Raw genomic sequence first — 6,000 nt, 5'->3', positions numbered from 1 at the left:
CTGAGGGGGATGATGCTCCAATTCTGAGCTCCCCCCTCAGCCTCAGTTCTGAGCTGCCTTGGAGAAGGCCTCTGCCACCTTTGCCTGGAGTCTCAGGCCTGCAGGAGCCATGGCCCAGAAGGATGGGCAAGGAGAGAGGAGTTGCCTGCCAGGGCCTCTGTAAGGAGACTTGGAGTTGCTGCAGCCAAGACTGGAGCCATGAGGAGGCCCCCTGGGAATGGAGAGACGGCCAGCGAGGGTATAAGAGGCTGGGGCCTATGGGGCCGACATGAGCCCAGGAGGCTGGGCTGTGCTGTATGTATCTGGGAACGTGGATGTGTGTGTGTGTGTGTGTGTGTGTGTGTGTGTGTGTGTGTGTGTGTGTGTGTTTGGGAATGCAGGTGGGGGACATACATACCAAGTGTTCTAAGGGAACATCTAAAAAAACAAGTCTGTTCCTCTCTTTACCTGAAACTCGGACCCAGAGTTTGTACCTGGGAATGAAATAATTCTGAGGCTTTTTGCTAATATTTATCCTGTTCATGATCTAAGCGTCATTCCATTTCTAACATACTAAAAAATATCTTAGCTATTCAGGTACTTTTACATTCCTGAGCTCATCTCATACTTTCAACAACGTATGAGCTAGGCAGAGATTATTATTATCCCCATTTTAAATATGGGAAAACTGAGCCTCAGAGAGTTTAAGTGATTTGTCCAAAGATGCATAGCTAGAATGTAGTAGAAGCAGCATGCAAGGTTAGGTTAGGTTTCTTTGAGGAATAAAGTCTAGTCTCTCTGTGTTTTTTTTTTTTTTTTTTTTTTTTACACTACCTGATCTACCAGAAATGGACTCTCAAAGATTCAGGAAACTGCCCATTTGAGGAAGGCTGTGGCTTCATTTTTAATGCATAGCTAGGTGAATGGCTGGGCCTTCAAGCTCTGTCCCCAGGCCCTGAGACAGCCTTTGCTGAGATAGGAACTGAAGCCCCTCTCAAGGGTCTGGGGAGTAGAATCAGGGTGTCTCCAATGGATGGAGGCTGCAGTCAAAGCTGGCTTGCCTGAGGAAGATGACTTGGGCATCTACAGAGTCTCGGGTCCCCAGAGAGCTGAGGCAGTTGAGTTAATGTCAGGAGCTGCAATGTGTCCAGGGCCAGGGAGTAATCATCATTTTTAACCAGGGCCTGAAAAGGGGAACATGGGTATTAGCATCAAGGAAGAAAGGCTGAGATGGGACCTTGGAGTGGTCATTGTGTCTTGGAGACAGAGCTGGTTTTCCTGTCCCTGAACACAAAGTGTGAGCATATTGACATACAGTAGTTGTACATGAGAGATTTAGGTTAGATGCCAAGGAGAACTTCCTGCCAATGAGCGGGTTCAAAATTGGAAACAGTGCCCAAGGGAGGCTAGGGTCTGCTCTTCCTTGGTGGCCCAGCCCCCAGAGTGGGTAGAGGAACTCCAGGCCCCTGGTAGGGAATGATTCATGGCAGGGTGGAGGGGGTTGGATGGAATGCGACATTCCTGAGCTTTGGGGTAGGAATCAGCCTTCTTCTCTAGACTCATCCATCTGACACTAAGTCCAGAGCTGAAGTTTGATGTGCCCCAAGTTAAAACGAGTCTCTGCAACAATCTTCTGTCCTTTCTGGCAGGTCAGCGATCTTATGTGAGCAACTTAGGTTCCACAGGGAAGCACCTGAGGGTCAATAAACTAAGTGGCGTTCTGGGCGTTTGGGGGCTGCTCAATGTTCATTGTTCCCTCCGCAGAGCGTGTGAACCGCACCCAAACCCCTCCTTGTTTTGTTTCAGTTCCAACGCACTCCCTTTCCTCTCCAGATGTTGGCATGTGGGGCACATGTGGGCACCAGGGCCGGGATGGCTCCGAGGGTCCGGGGTGCTTACCCGCCGTGACTCCCGCCCGGCCCCGTGTGAGCCAGGTCTCTAATTAGACCCGACCGCGTCCCCATTCCAGGGCTCCCCACAGCCGAGAGCACAAAGTTTGCACTGCCAGGGGCACCAAAAGAGCCTCGCAGCCCGGCTGAGACGGCAGGCAGCGGTGGCTTACGCGGGGCAGAGGTTTGGCAGCGAGCGGACTGTTGCCAGAGGTCCTGCGGCGGCGGGCGGGAGCGGCGGGCGGGGGCAGAGCGGGGTGGGGCGCGGGCAGCTGGCGGCCCTCGGGCTGGGCCACGGAGCAGGTCACTTGCTCGCAGCCTCTGCAGCCCCAGCTGTGCCTGCCGCCGCTGGCCTGGCCGCTGCATGCAGCCGCACACACGCACTCTCACTCGCTCGGAGTAAGTAGGCGGCGCTCCCCGGGCGGGATTCGGTGCCCAGCCCGGTCCGGGACAGAGCATGCTTGTGACTATTTGGATAGTAGGTGTAAGTGTATCAGTGTGAGTGCTTGTGAGTGGGAGCGAGCTCCAGTGTGGGAGGACGTGTGTGTCTGGGCTGGTATGTGAGTATAGGGAACTTTCTAGCATATGTCCCAGGGTGTGAGTGTGTCAATGTGTGTGGGAACTTCTGTGTAGGTGGGCCTGGAGTGCGCCCATAGGTGGCACGTGTGTCTGTGTGGCCCTTGCTGCCCCGTGTCTGGACGCTGGATATACATTGGTGAGCGTGATAGGCAGGCTCCATGGGGCTGAGCGGGTCATGTGCCGATGGCTGGATGCGTGTGAGTGAGCAGATGAAGACAGAAGCTGGGGATAAGGAGTGTTATCTGAACTCAGACTTTCTAGGGTGACCCGACTTGTCCCCAGCTGGGGTGTCTTCTCTGTGGGTCACTCGGCTTTGGTTTCTCAGGACTCTGAGCAGGGCAGGAGTTCAGCGCCAACACTGGACTGAATGGGGGTCTGAGCCAGCCTGGCTGACTGGCCAGGGTTGGGGAGATAGCTCCACTGTCACTCCAGGAGGAGGTGGGAGGACCACTCAGCCATGCCCACCCACAAACACAGGGCACCCACACCCACACACTCACAGCTGCTCATGTGTGCACACCTTTCCACCACCCACACCAGTCTTGCACACGTAGTATCTCAGGAGGGCCGTGTAAACACTCACCTGCTTTCAGTATGTACATCTGAGGACAGTGACACATATCCAACAGGTATCTCCGTGTGCAAAACGCATATGCACAAACATGCACCCCTGGCTTGACCCACTCTCAGCCTTTTAGGCCCCCTTTAGCCTACATGTGGCACCTTGGACAAGTCTAAGAAACTGGCTTTAGTAGGAAATATCTTAAGCCGGGGGCTTTGGCTGGGGGGTCAGGGCAGATGTTGATACAATGCCTTCAGAGTGTCCCATTTGATCTGGAACTGAGGCTGCTCTTGGAGTAGTCTTACCTTTTTAGAAGTGAAAAGGACCGTCTGGCAAGGCAAGCAGGGCCAGTCTGGGATCTGAGGCAGAGCTCAGCACCTGTAATTTGCTCCACACTCTAGTTTATTCTCTGGATTCCCCCTGCAGCAGAAAAGCAGTGAGCTTTCTGTGGGCTGGGCCCACAGATAGTCATCTGACAGGCAGGAAAAGTGAGTTGAGCTGGGCTGATTTCTTCTCTTTTTTGGTTTTAGTCAACCCTGTTTTGAATCTCCCATCTGCAGGCGAGGCTGAAAGGGAGACCCTTTGCTTTGCTCCTTTCCAGTGGTTATCTCTTTTCTTGACAGAATCTTGTTCTCCCTGACCTCCTCCCCTTGGGGACTAGGGACACATGAAACAGTGACCGGAAGAGTAGGTGCCCCCAAATATTAGCTGGCTGCTGCTGCTGCAGTTGCTGCTGTTATGGCTTCTAGACCTCTCCCATCCTGACCATTCTCCTGTGGACAGGTCTCAATTAGGTGCCCTCACTAAATGTGCTTCCTCAGTTGGGAAGTTAGAAAGATGACATTGACTTTCTCTTTCTAAGTGTTTATGGTTTGGTCTAAGGAGTGCCTGAGTTCTCACCCCACCAACTCCCCTAGTATGCAGAGGAGCATATGGGCTTCATGCATTTCCTGGTGGGGGGTGCTGGAGCCTACCTTTCCCTGGCCTGGTCCTCCACCTGACCCTTGGGGGGGATGTTTAAATAAGGGCAGGCTGTGGTCAGCTGGGCAGCCTTTTACAGAGTGACGATGGTGGGGAAGGAAGTCTCTGTGCCTTCCCTAGCCTTCTTATCTGTGGGGGCCCCCAGCTATCTTAAGACTCAGGAAAAGACTCTGGAAAATGAGGTACCCACTGTGAATCCCAGGCTGGTTCCCCACTTTTAGTTCGTCAAACACATATACCTACCAATCAGAATTTCAGAGCAACAATTAGGTCTCATAGAGCATCAAGGCAACCCTATTAAGGTAACATAGTTCCAATTTAAAGAAGAGAAATCAGACAACCCCCAAAATGGTAATAATAGCAACCACTATTTATTGAATCTATAATACATGCTTTATTTCATTTACTTTTCACAGCAACCTTATTAGGTTAATAGTCCCATATTTTTTTTTTTTCCTCTGACAAGGAAATTGAAGCTTAGAGTGCTCAAGGGATTTCTACAGGTCTGTGTGACTGCTGAGCTCATGACATCCCCTGTGTGTTTCCCTTCTTACTCTGGCTGCCAGGAAGCTCTTAGTTCATCATATTGCTTCATCCTAGTAAATGTGTTCATTGGAACCATGGCTTTGACTTTTAATTTCTGCTTGCTTCAATAACTTTATAGTATACCCATCTTTAACTGTAAACTCCTACATCCTTCATAGAAAGAGATCAGAATAAATAAATGAACAATCAGTAATTGAGCATTCTATTGGTCTCTGTGGATGAGAACCACGTTGCATGGATTTTGGGGGGACATCTCCAATTTCAAATATTTCATCTGGTTTTCAAACCATATGTCTCAATTTTGGCTTCTGTATTTTGGGGCTCTGATTTGTGACCATGTCTTGGGGCTTTTCTTCCCAGCAGCTCTGGGAGAAAATGCCCATCTCTGTGCTGGCTCAGACAATGGGGATTGTTGTGAATGAATTGGGCCATTGATAAATGTCCCCTCCTCTGACTGCTTCAACTGCCAGCTTCTCCCTGTCTCAAAAGCATGAGTGTCTGGGTGCCCGAAGGAGTTTGACCCCTGCCCTATGCCTGGCCCTGGCCCTATGGCCACCCCTTCCTCATGTGACCCCGCCTAGGCTCAGGGCTCTGCAGAGAGGTCTGTGTCTCTTGGACCTAAGCTCTGCCTCCCTCAGAGCAGACCATGTGGACCACATGGTCTGCAATCAGGGATGGCCCTTTTGGAGTCAGAGCTCAGGATGAGGAAGATGGTCACACACGAAGGGCCCTTCTGCCCCCTCCCCTGGCTCTGTGAGGCCATAGGCTAGTGCTCAGTTTTTCCTTTTCCCCATGAGGGGCTCTCAAGTCTGCCATGCGGTCAGAAAGTCATTTGTCACCTCTTATCTGCAAGAGATGTGTGTCACCAGGGTCATCTGAATGCAGGACAGGGCTCTAGCCACACTGCAAAGTTGGCGAGACCCCTAACTAATTTACTCTAAGACGGATTCTTTTAGCCTGCCCAAGGCTATTAGTATTTGGAAAGGGGAGGAGTGGGGGGCAATGCTCAGCACTAAAGATTAATTACAAGGACTCTCGTGGTGGGCTTTCAGGCATTGTGTTGAGATCTTGCTTCTCAGTATGCATTAAGTCACCCGATGCTGGCAGCTGTTTCCCATGTTCAAGATTAATCCTCCCAGAAGCACTTGGTTACAAAGGGGAGGAGAAATCGTTGGCCTGAGGCCTCAGGAGTTGCCTGGCGCTGGGTGGTGTGCTGGTGGGTTGGTGCGGGTGACGGGTTTGTACCTTCCCAGGTAAGTGCCACCTCAAAAAGGTAAGACTAAAACTCGGTTGCATCTCTGCTGAGGATTCTGGGTGTTCCCTGGACTTTAAGCTCAACTAAATGAAAACAGGTGTAAAATCCAACAACAGAGCACTGGGTGAGGCAGTGAGAACTTCTGTGGGGGAAGGCTTACGCTTACTCACAGTTTTTAGTGTCTACTAAGGGCCAACCCCCTTGTTAGG

At 51.3% G+C, this 6,000-nt stretch overlaps 1 protein-coding gene across 3 annotated transcripts in view; it reads left to right on the top strand.

Annotated features, from left to right (window-relative positions):
• The first annotated feature begins 2,180 nt into the window (after positions 1–2,180).
• The window catches only part of INSC (INSC spindle orientation adaptor protein), a 124,756-nt gene continuing 120,936 nt past the window's right edge, over positions 2,181–6,000 (top strand). For 2 of the 3 annotated variants that reach the window (XM_067039450.1, XM_067039451.1), the window contains exon 1: positions 2,191–2,267. The gene's annotated coding sequence lies outside the window, so the exon portion shown is untranslated. Of the gene's footprint in view, positions 2,268–6,000 lie in introns of all 3 variants that reach the window. The other variant, XM_059069123.2, reaches the window with a different exon arrangement.

This window comes from Kogia breviceps, chromosome 7, assembly GCF_026419965.1.
Source record: "Kogia breviceps isolate mKogBre1 chromosome 7, mKogBre1 haplotype 1, whole genome shotgun sequence".
In the NCBI taxonomy this organism is placed as follows: domain Eukaryota; kingdom Metazoa; phylum Chordata; class Mammalia; order Artiodactyla; family Physeteridae; genus Kogia; species Kogia breviceps.
This window is presented reverse-complemented; position numbering and strand designations above follow the sequence as displayed.